Below are 18,215 nucleotides of genomic sequence, written 5' to 3'. Positions count from 1 at the left end.
TATAAATAATAACATGTAAATGTTAGGGCGAAAAATCCCAATGGTTAGAAAAAGTCAAAGGTGTAAATTTTTATAAATTCTTATGAGGTGAACATATACAGTTCACACAAGAATAAAATTTCTCAAGTTGATACAGAAATTCGAAAGATTGCATTTTTCTAAGGGTAGAATGCTTGTCTGTTTACAGATCTGGATTTGTGTCCCACGGGCGACCTTCGATTTTATCCATCCGAAAGTTTTATTAACCCCATTTTTACACGCTATTTATAGCCTTATGTACTTCAAGATCTACTGTTCCAATATATATATATTTCACAGTCTCGTAATCGTTTATAAATTCCTATCACGTCAACAGCTATTTTATGTCTTTTGGAAAATATTTTTGAGTTTGAATAATAAAGTTTTAAGTGTTAAAAGAAATCAATGTCTCGAGAAATAAAAATTAAAACATTAAACCTATTTCAAAATGGAAAGAGTTCGAAAAAAACTGCAAAACAGTAAATATAAGGAAGATAGATGAACATAGAGCAATTTGGCTTAAAACTATGGTGACAACGTTACTTACGAGTGTCTCATTCTAACTAGATAACACTGCATATTGGTGAGACTGTCACTATGTGTTAGAAAGAATGTGTTACTGAATAAAGTGATTGTCAAAACTAGGAATGATTCTGCTCTTAGTGCAGCTTCTCAATGTGGAGTGGCTTAAATATTGCGCTATGGACCTCATTTTATAATGAAGAACATAAAACCATGTTGAATTGAACTTTATTATCCTCCCGTTTGTTTAATCCATATAGGTATAAAATCATAGTCCTGACTACCCCTTAACCATTACGAATTCTCTGTCATTTAATATTTCGCGTAAATATTGGTTTCAAATTTTGGCAAAACGCCAGAAATTTCGGGGAGGGGCTAAATCGATTAAATCAACCCGGTTACTCAGTGTTCAACTTGTGCTTATTTCATCGACCCCAAAAAGATGAAAGGCAAAGTCGACCCCGGCGGAATTTGAACTCAGAACGTTAAGACGGACGAAATGCCGCTAAGCATTTTCCCCAGCGTGCTAACGATTCTGCCATCTCACCGCCTTATTTATTTTGCGTAAATATTAAGGCGAACTTAACCCTTCTCCCGATATTGCTGGCCCTGTACCAAAATTTGAAACCAATACTTGCGTAAATGAACTCATATTACCTACGTCCGTTTCGCTGTATATGTACAAATATAGTAGAGTAGTTATGAAGTTTGCTTCACACCTGCACGGTATGGCTTGATCAAGGTGTGAGATCTCAATGACAGAAGGTGTATGTGTACATTTCTGTTACTTTTTTTCTGTATTTATGTATACACTGCTTTAAAACCGTGGTTATAGGTAACATAGGTCGTCAAATCAATAAACTAGGGATCAGAGTTTTCAAAATATAAGTATTGGGTTCGATATGACTGATTAATCCCTTGAAGAAGGCGGTGTTCCAGTACGACCGCGTAAAGTAATAAAAGGTTATGTACATATAAGTGGCAGGGACTTGATTGAGTATACATTTTTTTCATATAAAAGGAGAAGCAACCGAATTTTTTTTTTCGGTGATTTAAAACGTTGAAGTAAATGGGTTATTGTAATAATTTCGTCTTAAAATGACAATAAAACTTCACGAGATTTTACAGCTGCTATAGATATTTTGCAAACTGCTATCTGTGACAATTTTGTCAGTAGGAGTCAGTGAAACTTATACTGAAATAGAACCAACTTTAAACCGGTATGTCCCTTGAGTAACTGACACAAACCAGCCTGTATGCAGAGCCAATGCCAAGATACTTCGAGCCCTAGGCCAGTCCTATAGTGTGCGGACCTTTTCTTCTACCCTACAATGCGAGCCCCTTCTAGTTCTAAAATACTGTAAATCCCCTTCCCCTCACCCAATAATATTCTCTACTTTTCACATCCTTACAAAATGTGTCCCATTTTCCTATCCTTGCATTGTACCCTCCTTTTGACAATTTCTTACACAAATTTCTTCAGTCATCACCCTCTTTACATAGCCGAAAATATTCAGTTAGAAAATCGTAATTAACTTGCGCACAAGAAATCTATAATATTATTATTATGCTTATCAACAAGAAAATCTGTTAATTGGCAACATTTTAAATGTTTCATGCCAAATTATGTGAAAAACCATAACACCAGCCCCAACTCTATGTCCTCCATCCTCCTCTGTTCTGGCAGTGACTTATCCTACTCTCTTTATAGCAATAATTTCGTGATTTTAGTCGGATTTAAGACATTTTGTATAAGTTGTTTAGAATTTTCGACAGCGTCCCCAGATTTTAGCGCCTTAGGAAATTTTTCCAAACGTTTAGTGCCGACCCAGCTTGTGTGTGTGTGTATATATATATATATATATATATATATATATATATATATATATATATATATATATATACACCTTCTACTTTAAAAGAAAGCAAGCTTTAATTGACTTAACAATTTGCAGAGCTACACTAAAAGGATATGTTGTCACAGAAGGTTCTGAAAGTTGGTCGAATAAAAGCTATACGAATATGATATCGATGTTTTCAGTGAAATTGACTACGCTGATCAAGAAATATTGTGAGCTAGACCTCAAGGCAAAAATCTTCATGGTACTACACCGCTAGAGGAATTAAATGTCTGTAATTTGGCTTCATTAAAAATCGATCCTGAAACAGAGTTTTGTAATCCGTCGCCATATATAAAGTCTGTAATTGCTAAACACCGAAAGTTTAACTAATCTGATTGTGAATTAATTCGACAGGAAGTAAACAGACTTCACAAAGAAGACACAATTGAGCTAACAATCTCGTCGACGCAGGCATAGGAATATTTTGTTCAGAACAACAGTAGAATAAAGTTAGTTTACCTCAACGAGCCCGGCGAGGGAGACGTGTTCATATATACAAATTCATAAAGTATGCACAAGCGTGCATGCGTACACACACACACACACACACACGTGTATATATATATCTATATATATAAAAATGAGAATGTGTGTCTGTCTGTCTGTGTGAATCCCTAAAACTCGAGAACTACGGAACCAATTTCATTCAAATTTTACAGATGCCTTACTTAGGGTTCCAGTTGTGTTTTAGTCAAAAATATTTTAACTTCTTGCAGAGTTCGAGCCCACGGCAACATAATATCTCCTCCACTATTTAAGTATTACGTGTCAAAAGTGAAACAAAAACACTCGTGTCAAATACTTTCACTTTAAAAATGAAACTATTCTACTAACTGAAACAATCACATTTTGATACTGTAATGACAGATACTTTCAGAGAGAGAGAGAGAGAGAGAGAGAGAGAGAGAGAGAGAGATGTATATGTATACATATAGATGTATATGTACACGTTATTCCACTAACTGAAACAATCACATTTCGATACTGTAATTACAGATACTTTCAGAGAGAGAGAAAGAGAGAAAGAGAGAGAAAGAGATGTATATGTATACATATACATGTATATGTACACGTATATGCATAGATATATATAGATATAGATCTATATGCATACATGTATATGTATACATATGTGTAGATGTATATATATATATATATAGATGTACATGTATTATGTACACATATATACATGTATACAGATATCTATACATATATACACCCATCACACACAAACACATGCACACAAACACACACATTAGTCATTTGTTTTCTTATCCAAAACTACGTCAAAAGTACTGAACGGATCTTTATGAAATTTGGAAATTATATTCTATGTATAACGGCCATAACTCCCATGAAAATTCATATATTTTTGATGTTGATGAAATTTTAACCCGAACATAACAGATGAGCATTATTTGTAATTCAACGGTACAACGGTGTAAGACTACCCTTTCAGATATACTTACATTGTGATTTCTGCAATGTGGTGCATAAATTGTCAAGTAAATGCCTCTACTGATTCACTTGCAAAGTGTTGAGTAAAATTATTTCATTGCAGACCTCCTTTGGGTCTTTTTATTATCACTGCGACACACATAGTCCCCAGTTGGTAACATTGATTTCAAGGCCCTCCTATATGAGAGACTGGCATTCCACTTAATGTCTATGTTCCATGCTGGCATGGATTGGAGAGTTATTAATGTAGAAATATGGTATCGTAGCCACTAACAGTTGAGGGTTGCGTAGTCTAGACGGCGTTTTTAGATTTCATTATTCTCTTTAACCCGGGCAAAGCCGGGTATTTCTGCTAGTATATATATATATATATATAACTAATGTGGGCAGCTGGGCGCAATATAAACCGTATAGGCAAAATTTAGACGTCACTAATTGTGACTATATGTGGTACAAGCATATACATTGCTAGATTGCTAGAAATAGCTGTTAAACCACTTATAGTTGCGAAAAAGCACATTTATATATACTGACAGCGTAGATAACTGCATCATAAGCTTTGTGGAGTTAGAACACTGAACTAAGCTCGGCAATACTTTGTCGTCACTAATTGTGATTGTATGTGCTACAAGCACGTATATTGTTAGTAAGAGCAACACGCATACACACACTAACAAACACATATGCACATACACAGGCAGCCTTCAGTTCAAGAACAACTCAAATTTCCCGATAAAGTTTCGTAGTAAAACATCAAATTTAAGTGTGATACTCGACTATCTGTTGGTGGTTATGTGACTACAAAACGTTTTTGTGATTATGGCAAATTAATAGTTAGTCTGTGCCGGTCTTTAATACAACTGAAATAGCGGTTTATAAAACGTTTGAATTCCGGGAAAGTCTCTTCACATTTCCTATCCTCTATTAGTTCTCAAATATATATTAAATATATTATACACACACACACACACACACAGCTAAAATGGAACATGTTCACAGAATAATTGGATTCAGTTTTGCTGTATGATTGGTTTAATAAGCACAATATGTAAATATACCATGAAAGTGAGCTAATTCGGTTGAGAAATATCTGCATCTCATCTCACGTTCTACTCTTGAGTCAAACACTACTTGATATATCTTGCTAGGAACCTATGCCGATTACGTTGGTTTTAATGATGCGATATCTTGGTCATCAACAGAAAAAAACTCCGTTTTGTACTACGCATTACTAACATATAACCAACTATAAATTATTTTTATAATAACTCAAAAAATAAATGGTGGAGGCGCGTGGTTTAGTGTGTCGGACTCATGATCGTATAATTGTGGTTTCGATTCCTGGACCGGGCGACGCGTTGTGTTCTTCATCAAAACACTTCATTTCACCTTACCCCAGTCCTCACAGCTGACAAAAACGAGTAATCGACGTCCCATCCCAGCGGGGAGTATATACGCTACGGAAACTGGGAAACCGGCCCTTTGAATTTGCATGACTCGGGAATGATCTTTATCTTCTTTTTTAATCCCAAAATAGATATGTATTAAATAATAGAGTATATATAACCTTGCTTTTAGCATTAATAGCTATTAATCCTCGGTCCCACCTAATTGTAAGGACTTCTGATCAAAGACTTTCTAGTCGTCACCAGTCGCGTTTTGTAAAACAAACTACATTTTTAAAAGCATTCTTGTTTACTGAAGACGTCAAGGTGTAATTTGAAGGTGATTTGACTTCCCTAAACCATTTTCAAGAAATCCCCAAACCATTTTCTAAAGTTTGGATCGTGGTAAATTCACCTGACACCACAAAAAGGAGTTTAATAAATTTCATCTTAACCCAAATCTTTTTAAGACTAAATTTCCTCACAATTCACAGTTAAAAGGTTATTTACCTCGTATGATCTCTTTGCTATCTACAGATACGAAGATTCCCCTACCTTGAAGAATATGTGATGCACATATAATAAAATTATGAATAAAAACTTAAGCACAAAAACGAGTTTTAAAAAATGCATTTGCATATAATTAACAATTTTATTCAGTGTTTCAGGAGGAGGCTCTAGCGATACCTGAGGTCTCAGGGGAACCTAGTTTGAGAAATACTACTCCAGAAGCTAACGGCGTTGTAATATAAAAAACTTACATATAAATCCTTTAGTGGGGATAATTATTACTGATTAATTGAATAACTAAATGTTCTCCTTCAAGTCAACATTCGGAGGTTGGTTATTTTATAAGGAACACTGAGGTTAATTGAGTATCTTCCATTTGGATCACAGTAGATACGATAGTAGTGATCACTTAACGTATTAAAATTCATCAGCTAATACGATCTTAACATAAAAATCACTACACCACACTGAAAATAAAAGCAAGATCAATACAGTTTTTGCTAAACACGAAAACAATAAAAGCTTCCTGGTGAAAGACATTTACCTAAAATATGTGATGCTGTTTTCTGGCGCCCTTCCAGTATTATATTCCTAAACAAACTAAACGATAGATAGTTCCAATATTTAGAAAAGCAAGAGTTTTGTATGACATGTAGTGAAACTACCTCTCTTACGTTTATATATAAACAAATGCGAGCGTAATAGAAAACAACTTATTCCCGCCTGCTGTGTCATCACCTGACTGACTTTTATTTACGCAGCAATTGTCTCCACTCCATTTGCCGCCAGGACGCAAACCGACCAACCGTAGCCCCTAATAAGGTCACGTGATAGAGTGTTTTTCTAATGGTCTCTGGAGCCTATCTGTATCTATAAATAGCCTAAATTATCCGCGGCAATTCGTCACAACTCAGATCCTCACAGATCTGGTCGCTGACAACACACGTAACACAGCCAGCCAGTTTTCCAGCGACGACATCAACAACCACTTCAACTACGAACTACAAGCATCGCCCTCACCGTCGCCAGCGTCAACATGACTTCTACACGTACACAAGCTACCAAACAACCACCTCTTCTCAACTCTGTTTGTGTGATTTGCTCACCACGAAATTAACAGCCAGAATTCAGCCTGCGAAGAACATCTGTATTCAAGAATCCGGCCCAGCATAGAAGCCTCAACATCACGACAAGTGACCGCTCTGCCTTAACCTTAACCTCTTACATACAGACCTACAATCTAACTGTGTACCTCAACTGAACTGGTATTTCCTTATCCGTGTTACTGACTATGTAACTCTTACATACACATGCATACATTTGTATACACACTCTTTTGTTTACATGACGGCCAGTCTTATATTGTGTTTTATTATGTCGCATTCACTCACAGACATACAGTTTAATGCTCCAATAAATCCTACTGTTATTCATCTCATACGGTTGCGTTTCTATATGTTGTCCTTCCTGGCAAACTTCTTAGTTCTCTGTTATAGTATTATAACATATTTCATTCTATTTTATGGCGACCGTGTGACGCGTTTAAAAAAGGAGCCTATTTTCCATTCGTCACCATTTCTCTTTTTGGTTCGCACGGTCGTTCTTACAGACACGTATGCACTCAACATATCTTTGGTAACTCAATTTTCTTCATCCAAATCAAATTATTATTAAAAACAGCATTCAAGATTCTCGAGAAATAAGCTTGGAACTTTGTAATATACTAATCAATCACGCACAAAACTATGCAGTGATCTCGCAAAACATTCATCACACACGCATATTTATAATTATATCCACTTGCAAGTGGATATAATTCATGATTAAATACCATAAATGCACACGTGAATATGTCTTACAGTAAAGTTTGCTCATTCAAACTGTATAATCAAATAAACAGAAACTCTTTTTTTTTTTAACTATGTTTGTTGTATTACTTTAGTTGCATCAGTCTTTAAAGAAATAACTAATTGAGATTTTTCCCGTTAATTTCCTGCTTTAGTGAGTGGCCATCCAACATATAGATTTGATTCCAGGAAATAGTTTTAAAAATATACTATTAAGTCCATACACACACACTACCAAAATGATGAAAAAAGAAAAAAATACGATCTGAGTAATTTTCATCATTAAAAATAATAGTAGTCATTATTTTAGACAAAATAATGTCAGGATACATTGTCTCGAAATAGGATTTTTTGTTTTAATGTTTAATAATTATTAAGAAGCACCAATGCATATCACTTTGGTTGGAATAATTGAGCCAAAAGCAATTCAGTTAATATTCTTCGTTAGAGTCGGTCAGAAACGCTTCAAACGAAAGATTAATTAATCTAATTAGTCGCATTGCTCCCGAAGCTTTTGAGCCTTGTTTTTAGATGTTGAATATGGATCGATTATAAAGAAACAGCAATCCCACAATTTATTTAGAATTACAAACGGCAGCCATAAACCAGTGATAAAACAGTATAGCTTCTTGTAAACATCACACTTCGCTAGTAATCCTCATACCAGGTTAAATGTTACAGATACATAGTGTTCTGATTTTAAAGTTACTTTTCTCTTTTTTTAAGGAAACAATGAGAAGCAGAATACTTTGTGACCTCAAGTTAATCATACACGTTTTAAATTAAAATCAGGATTGAGAAAATGAGGACCGGTATTATACGGAAACCCCCCCCCCCCCCCCCATGAAACTATTTGATCTATTTCACAATTAAAAAAATATCATCTGTTGTGGCAACCTTCAGAGGAGTTGACTCTTTTGCTAGCATTCGGACCTCTCTCCTAGATTACACCATGGCTCCATTATTTCCTACAGAAATTGACTGTTATGTGTTCTGGATAGGCATCAGGCACACGAGCCTCACCAATCTGTGATGACGTCATAGTTGCAGTTCCTTTCTCCACACAGCATCGCATTTAAAACTAGCTAGTGACAGATGGATGGCATGGCTTTCTTGTAAATCTAAATATGTAGTACCAATAACATTCCGAGCGAAACAAGTACAACATAAACCTTTGACAAAAACGAATCATGTTTTAGGAGAAACTGTAACAGACTCAAGGAAAAAGGTATTAAAAGGTTTCGTCCTCTGTAATACACCAACAGTAGACAGACGAAGGTGTGTGTGTGTCTGTGAATGTATACGAATATGTATGTTTACAGGTGTGAACTTCTTTAAAATCAATACGTACCATTTTGTTTTCAATACTTTCATGCATTTTTTTTTATGAAAAGAGTGAAAAATATCTTTCGCAACATTTCAAACATAAATTTGCAGTTTCATTTTGAGCAAAATAGCCGCTACTCAAGCCACAGTATTTATAATCTTTTCATTTTCCTCCTCCCTTACATTTAACATCTCCAACTACTACTCACTTCTTCACCAGCGCGATATCGAACAGAATCACATTGTTTATTATATAAGACACACACACACATTATATATATATATTTCTATATATAACAATACATGTTACAAGCAAGGCGGCGAGCTGGCAGACACGTTAGCACACCGGACGAAATGCTTAGCGGTATTTCGTCTGCCGTTACGTTCCGAGTTCAAATTCCACCGAGGTCGACTTTGCCTTTCATCCTTTCGGAGTCGATAAATTAAGTACCAGTTACGCACTGGGGTTGTTGTAATCGACTTAATCCCCTTGTTTGTGCCATCTATGTTTAGCCCCTTGTGGGCAATAAAGAAATCAGAAACGTTAGCACGCCGGGCGAAATACTTAGCGGTATTTCGTCTGTCTTTACGCTCAGAGTTCAAATTACGCCGAAGTCGACTTTGCCTTTCATCCTTGAGTACCAGTTGTGTACTGGTGTCGATCTAATCGACTGGTCCTTCCCCCAAAATTTCGGGCTTTGTGTACTCTATTTTACTCTTTTGTTTCAGTCATTTGACTGCAGCCATGCTGGAGCACCGCGAGATTTATTCTTTGTAAGCCTAGTACTTATTCTATCGGTCTCTTTTGCCGAACCACTAAGTTACAGAGGCGCAAACACCCCACCATCGGTTGTCATGCGATGTTGAGGGTGGTGAACAAACACAGTCACACAAACATATACACACACACATACATATATATATATAGGACGGGCTTCTTTCAGTTTCCATCTACCAAATCCACTCACAAGGCTTTGGTCGGCTCGAGGCTATAGTAGAAGACACTTGCCCAAGGTGCCACACAGTGGGAATGAACCCGGAACCATGTGGCTGGTAAGCAAGCTACTTATCACACAGCCACTCCTGCGCTTATAGGGAACAAAAAAAAAAAGAAAGCACATTGCATAAAGTTATCCTAGATATATCATGAAATAGTCACAGGTCGAAAATGTTTGGCCTAATAACTACTGGATCCAGACTGATCTGGAGCTAAATAGGAATCATAACAGTAAGACATTTTGGAAGACGATTCATAAAAATGTAACTCTTGTGTTGACCAAAATTCTTATCTCATCAGAGTAATTCATTTTGTAGCAATGATATTTCGTTTAGTTGACAAAATAAACACACACACACGTGTGTGCGCACACAGTAAACATGTGACAAGCCATTATCTTCAGATATGTAGGAGGAAAAAGTAGCAGTTTATGTGGGAGTGTAATGAAAGCTGGTGATTTCTAGTTAAATTAACATGGTTTATCTTCAACGAAATGAATTAGCTGCTAACGTCTCGTAGAATAAAAGAAATCAGATTTTTTCTTTTATTTATTTCCGTTTTTATTTTGTTTCTGTCATTAAAGCTCACTCTAAATCTATAAAGCTGAAGATACCTTGTATTATAGCTTAGCGTCAAACCTTACAATGACTAACGATACATTACACATTTGATAAAAACAAAACTAAAAAAAACTGTTTTATTAATGAGCTGTTTCGAGAATGGAAAATAGAAGAAACCGAACATAAAATGTTTATTAGATAAATTTATCATCACAAATAGTTGGCTTAAGAATTGGGTTTCCAATGTAGTATATTTATAAGCAAATAAAATATGAATTACTGTTACCAAAAACTGAATTTCTGATAAATCTAACGTTTAAAAAGTACAAATAAAAAGAAAAAGTAAGTACGAAATTGAAATATAATATTTCTGTATTTTAACTGGGGTTTGAAAATTAGCCAGAGTTACTTACCAAGAGTACTTGGCAATATTCTGAGAGCAAGTTCTAAGGGCTAAAATTACTAGCCGATTCAACCAATTCTATTAGCAACTCAAACGAACTTCAAAAGGTGCAAAAAGCCTCTAAACCCCACCTACAACTATTGAGAGCGCGCACACACACACACACACACTTCGTTTTGACACTATCTGCTAACAGTTTCATTTATATCAGGGACTTAGCTTCATTATCTGAATGTATTAATTCATAACCTGTAACCATCGCAAATAGCATTAAGATGTGTTGTTCTGCTTTTCAGATCCCTGGCTCCTTTGATTAAACGGACAGACCTGTGATCAAAACGTATTCTGGCGTGACCATCTCGTCTTGTTTCTCAATTACATGCACGAAGAACGATATTATCGAAAAGGCCTTCTTTTCTAAGGCTCCAGGATGCTATTCCAAAGATTTAGTTGTTGAATAGTAATTACTTGGAGGCGCAATGGTCCAGTGGTTAGGGCAGCAGACTCGCGGTCATAGGATCGCGGTTTCGATTCCCAGACTGGGCGTTGAGCGAAAACACCTAAAGCTCCACGAGGCTCCGGCAGGGGATGGTGGCGAACCCTGCTGTACTCTTTCACCACAACTTTCTCTCACTCTTACTTCCTGTTTCTGCTGTACCTGTAATTAAAAGGACCAGCCTTGTCACACTGTGTCACGCTGAATATCCCCGAGAACTACGTCAAAGGTACACGTGCCTGTGGAATACTCAGCCACTTGCACGTTAATTTCCCTAGCAGGCTGTTCCGTGGATCGGATCAACTGGAACCCTCGACGTCGTAAGCGACGGAGTGCCAACAAGTAATTACTTAGATACTTTCTCACTAACTTTGCTGTGTATGTCACTATAAAAATACAGTATAAATACAGTATATATTTTGCACCATAGCTTGACAGAAGTAATTTCTAAAACGAATTAAATTGGTATATAACAGTCACTTCTCACTTGCAATATCTTCATATTCTGGTATATAAAAACAGAAACAGCCTGTATTTATTCTACAAGTCTACATTGTGATTCAATCAAAGTAATTATACGGCCAACGAGAAATAGTAGTTATGATAGCTTCAATCTCGTGTAGTCTCTTTAAAAAAGAACACATTGGGTAATTGGGTAATGTAGTTCTAGATACACTGTGTTCAAACAATAGACGAGATGGTCAAGAATAGAGCGCATTTGACTGCAGGTCTGCCTGATCGGAGTTGACTTGAGGCGAAACAATGACAGCAATTATAGGCAAATTTGGCTCAAAATCAACCGAGGTTACTGACAAAAATGTGTGACAAGCTAATCCAGTCTTTGTTGACGTCACAGTATTAATAACTGTTTATAATTTTAACACAAGGCCAGCAATTTTTAGGTGAGGGATTTGTTGAAACTATCGTCTTCCCTACGGCTCGATAAGCTTAAGTTCTTCGGCGGGAATAGAACGTTAAGAACCAAAAGGAATACTACAAAACATTCTTTCGACCATTCTACCAATTCTGCCTTCTTTGACAATGCTAATAACCCATTCTAATACAGGCACAAGGCCTGAAATTTCGGGATAGGTAGGAGGTTAGTCGATTGCATCGACCTCAGTACTTGCCTGGTACTTGTTCTATCGACCTGGAATAGATGAAAGGTTAAGTCGGTTTCTGCGGAATTTGAACTCAGAACATAAAAGCGAAAGAAATACTGCAAAGCAATTTGAAAACGCTAATGATAAAGTCAAATTCTAAAATATTTTATCCAACTTTATTTATATTTAAGTTAATTAAAGCAGAGGGAATCTTTAAAGTTATAAAGTTTTACCAACTTTACATTCTGATATTGTAAAACAAGGCATATGTTTCGATGAAGTACTAGTAAATAAAATATTAACAATATTGTTGCTTATATTTTTAAACTAATGCACACCGCCTTAGACCATCACGACGTTACCAATTCTTGTTTCCTGCTATAATTCTCAGACCTTGTATCTCTGTAAGAAACACCAGTTTGAGTACCCACTAAAATGTTAGAATATGATAAATTTAACCAGTGGATTTCTTAATAAACAATAAATAATCCTAGAAATAGTTTTGATTTATAACATTGGTAAACATAGAACTAGTTTAGTGTTTTAATATTTAAATCATATTTTTTGAAGCAGCAAGGAAATCAGTCTTTTGTTATTATCATTTATGTTATATTTTTATTCTTTTGCTTAGTCTCTAAGTCTTTCGTTGTCAAGGATGAACTGAAGTGGGTAAACAATGTGAATAGTGTGGAGGTGAAAGAGAACAAGGAGGACAAGTGTTTACAAACAAAAAAAGATCGTCTACATTGTTATACAGTGAATATGGGAAGGAAACAGTCACGTGTGTTGAAAGGATATCGTCACGAACAGTCGGAAAGAAAGAGAGAACAATAACTCAGGTCATGAAAATTTTGAAGAGTTCGACATAAGTTCTCTTTGAGAATTCTCTGTGTATGTATGATATATTTCGTATTGATAGTACGCTTTTTTTTTTTTCCTAAAGTTACGTCCGTTTATTTTTACAGTTCAAATCCCTCTGAAGTCGATTTTGCCTTTCGACACTTTGAAGTCAATAAAATTATTTCGGGGTAGGGTGGGAGGAGAGTCATTAAATCAACTCTTCTACCTAACATATTGGAGATTTTGGAACTAAGTCAGAAATCATTATCATTAAAAGTAATGTATGGTAAAAAAAAAAAAAAAGTCGATGGAGCAAAAGAAAAATACTTAGCGGATTTAGTTATGTCCCTTTATATTAGAAGTTCAAATCGCGCCGATGACGATGAATTCACTTTTCATTGCCCCAAAGATGATATATTCGACAGTCCCTCGTCCCTAAAATTCATACAATCGGCATTCATGTTATAGTTACGACATATGCATGAGTATGTATACATATGATAATATTTTGGTGTATGTAGCAGTTAAAATAGGAAAAAAATGTGATAAATCAATGAGTTTAGAAAAAATATATATATATAATTTAGAGTAAATTGTTGCTTTTTTTTTTAACAACTGTATGATATATAGGGGAAATGCCAATTGAAAGCAAGAATGACATTTAATAAAATATCAACGATTTAAGCAATATGTAGATCAACAACAAATATATCATACATTATCAAAATAATCAAGACACATTCCAACTACAATGCAGATGGTGAAAACTGGCATTTATAATGTTATAAGTGCATAATTAAGTATCAGAGAAATTTAGAAATAATAATAATCATAATTTTACTAATTTCTCTATTTTTACTTATGCACATAACACTTCTCAATAGAAGCACACACACACCGCATAGATGCCGTTTATTAACTGAGAATTCCACAGGAATTACTCAAGTTCCGTATCAAAGCACTTACCAAGTCACTATGTGTTCATAAATGCCTCGATACGAAACTCCAGGCGCTTGACTAACACTTGTAATATTCTTTTCTACTCTAGGAACAAGGCACGAAATTTGTTTTTGGTGGAGGGGGGAGAGGGCAAATCGATTAGATCGACCCCAGTACGCAAATGGTACTTAATTTATCGAACCCGAAAGGATGAAAGGCAAAGTCGACCTCGGCGGAATTTGAACTCAGAACATAAAGACAGATGAAATACCGCTAAGTATTTCGCCCGGCGTGCTAACGTTTCTGCCAACCCGCCGCCTTCTAACACCTGTAATATTCTTAGCTAACAGAGATTACATAAACTCTAATTTCTGTAATGAGTTCTCTTAGTTCCACTTATAGAAACAGAACGTACGTAAGATTAACAAAAAAAGTACTCCATCCAGTGAGAGATAAATATCACTTAATGTACACAATATAAAGATACTAATAGTTTCTTGCTTTGGAGACGTGTGTCTCGGCAGGTCTTGATAACACGCCTTGAGTCTCCAAGCAAACTTTAAGCTCGTGTGTATACATGCATACATGCGTGTGTGTGTGTGTGTGTGTGTGTGCGATTGTAAGCGCGTGTTAGAAAATGCTTGATATTTACAAACTGGAGTAAATGTGACGCTTATGTTCTTTCACTAAAATAATAATTATCATGTTAATGAAAACCGGCTCGGTAGGATAGTCTGGTTTCCAGTGCATGTCACTCTTTCGTACACACACACACACACACACACACACACACACACACACACACACAGAGTCTTGGACTTCTTAAATTATCAGATTGTTCCACAACAATGTAATTGATACAAAGATGCGCATGTAAATACATAAAGAGAGAAAGCAATTCAGATAATAAAAAAAAGCAAAAAACGAAGGAATATAGTAAATAAGAATAAATATACTATACCTATTAAAGCCAAAGAGAAAGGGGTTTGCTGTATACATGAACGATCGAAGACTTCTTTTAAGGAACTTCATACTGTTGTTACGCTGCGTCATTCTAAACACACCCCAGTACCACCCGGAATATAGAGGGATACATTTACTTGCTAATTCCTGCGATCCTTTTTAAATTCAATTTTCTGATAATGAATCTTCTTAGAATTCTGAGTTGTTGCTTTTTTTTGTTGTTGTTGTTGTTTAACGTTTATCTTGGAATTTCAAACTATAACCCTCAAATAATGAAATTAAATTCAAACGTTTTTAGAACTAACATTTTAAAATAGCTTTCATGTGTTTATAATTTGTTCGCAAACCATTTCCCCACCGATGTTAAGAATCATAGTGGGTATCAACGTGTTTATAAGATGATTAATTCTGAGAGAAAATAAAGAGAGAGAGGAGAAAATATTTCTTTCCTGTATAAACTTGTAAGAAAGCCCTTGGTAACCCCAACTTAATGGGCATGAGAAGTCATGTATGTATATGCACAAGATGAAAACAAATATATTTAGATAAAAATATTTCAAAATGTCAGGTAGCACATGTTTCTGAAAGAAAAGAAACAAGGTTTCTAGAGAAATCTGGTGCGGTTAGAATTGTTTTTAAATTACCAGAGAGGAAAGAGAAGACAAGGGACAGAATATAATATTGAACTTATGCTAAGGAAATAAAAATCACTAAGTTAGAACTTGACTGTTCCGTTAGCATAGAAATAATCAGTTCCTTCAGAGAGGAAGTGAGAAATTTGTTTGAATAACTATCATGGTCTATTCCTCACTATTTAAGCTTATAAACATTAATATAAAGCGATGGAAAATGGCGGGAAGTCGTGATGAGGCAAAAACAAATCATTCCTTAACGATGTATTTATTTTCAAACGAATTAAAATAAGGAACCACATGAATAAGAAAAAGGAAAACATGAAAAGTTTCTGAAATCTTTACTGCTGTCTCTACTGTGTATGGTACCATAGTAATACCAGGAAGCTGGACGGCTGCTCCTAATAAATCTTATTACTATCCTGACCTCCATCCATTTTATAAGATAGTTTCTTTCTCCTACCACTTCCCACTACAGAATTATCTATACAAACTCAAACATCTTAATATTTTTCACATTACTAATCTAAATAAGGGAGTTTATTTGGCATTTGGATTTACTTTCAACGAGGAAAACACAGATAAACAACAGGAAAACATAGAAATAGAATGTGCTCGTTGGAAACCAGGGGAACAGTGAGGTAAAAATAGAAACAAGAAATAATAAGTGAGAAATTAAAAACCGAAGAGATGTATCGTTCATAAACTATTTGGTCTAATAATAATAATAATAATAAGCGTTCCGAGATAAAACTGACAACTGTAGATTTAAAAGAATTTTTCTCAAGAACTAGAAATTGGAAACTTTAGATATTTATTCTAGGAATAATATAAGAAAAGTTTCAAAATAATGGGGGGTTATATGTAAAGGTGAGGAAGATGTGTATGCGTTTTAAATTATTCTTTTTTATTGACATCTGGCATTTAGAATTAGGAAATGATACCCAGGTGTTATTAAAAAGATGTGAGCCGCTCATTACAAATGTAGTGCGAGTAGATAGTTTTTATATGTGACTAGAAATAACACTATTTGGTTGAACTAATCGAATATATTTCGTGACGTACTATATTTCTTGATATTTTCTGTGATTTATTTGTATTTAAAAAGAGAAACTGGCCATTGCTCATTTTAGATTTGGCCCTTTTCTACTTTTGGTACGTTAGAACATTGATTCAAAAATTTTCAATGAGAACCAAAATTTAAAGAAACCATGACGAAATCAGCATTGTTTCATACTTATTCAGAAAATACTTAATAATTTTCTATTTGTGCATTTTACTTCGATCAAGCAACAGTAAAATCACGTGAAACAAGATTTAAGAACACCACTATCACTTCTTACTAGTAACAATTATTATGTAAATAAAGAAATGCTCAAAGTTATCTTTACTTTCCAACATAGCTGTGATTAATCTCAGAAAACTGGGTTTTTTTTCAATTATATGCATAGCTATAAAAAATAAATAATGCATACACATATATAAGCCAATACTAAGCCTCTTGTTGTTGCATTCTTATCTAAGGCATACGCATGAACACCGTTTGCAATAGAACAGGCTACGTTTCTTGAAAATAACAGTTGGTTATACACGTTAAGATTTTTTTTTTACGTGAAAACATTGATTACACACTCACACAACAAACATGAGGAACATGTCCGTACCGATAACTGGCACTGGTCGAGGTTCTTGGAGATCGGAACACGCGCTTACTTAGGTTATCGATGCTATATTAATGCTAAACGTACAACATTTAGTCAACAAGTGGATAGATACAAATATGTGAAGTAATGAGTACAAGTAAATGTTAGATTTAGGCAGCGGAGGTATCAGTAACCACAGCTGAAACTGATGATTAATATAATACCAATATTATACCAATATGAAAAGCTATGAACACACTGACTCACACGTGTGCGTGCTGTCTTTTGAAACTTCCAGCATACCCCTCAGTCCGGCTTGTAACTTACTAACACTTAGCAATGTTAAAAGGAGTGACTGTGAAGACCGTTAAAAATCGCAATACGAAATTTTTTTTAAAATTTGAAGTTTCGATTACTACCATGTAGTTTTCGAAACTTCAATGAGTCCAAATAGCTTCTTATATAGTAAAATGTTGCAGAAAAAGACAACGAAGGTAAATACAAAAAACACATACACACATACACACACATGACGTGGACACATTCATCCCTCATGAGTTACCGACCAAAAATCATCACAGTTTCGACACATTTGGATCTCTTGAACTTATACAGCCACATCAGCTCCTCTATCACCTTGACTCTTCGAAAAATAAAGGATTACTCGTTCAG

The 18,215-nt window shown here is 35.2% G+C and overlaps 1 protein-coding gene across 7 annotated transcripts in view; it reads right to left on the bottom strand.

Annotated features, from left to right (window-relative positions):
* Window positions 1–18,215, bottom strand: part of LOC106871173 (innexin unc-9) — a 740,381-nt gene that overhangs the window by 138,831 nt on the left and 583,335 nt on the right. The gene's annotated exons all lie outside the window — the stretch shown is intronic.

The sequence above is a fragment of the Octopus bimaculoides genome, chromosome 2, assembly GCF_046866305.1.
Source record: "Octopus bimaculoides isolate indiv1 chromosome 2, ASM4686630v1, whole genome shotgun sequence".
NCBI lineage: Eukaryota > Metazoa > Mollusca > Cephalopoda > Octopoda > Octopodidae > Octopus > Octopus bimaculoides.
This window is presented reverse-complemented; position numbering and strand designations above follow the sequence as displayed.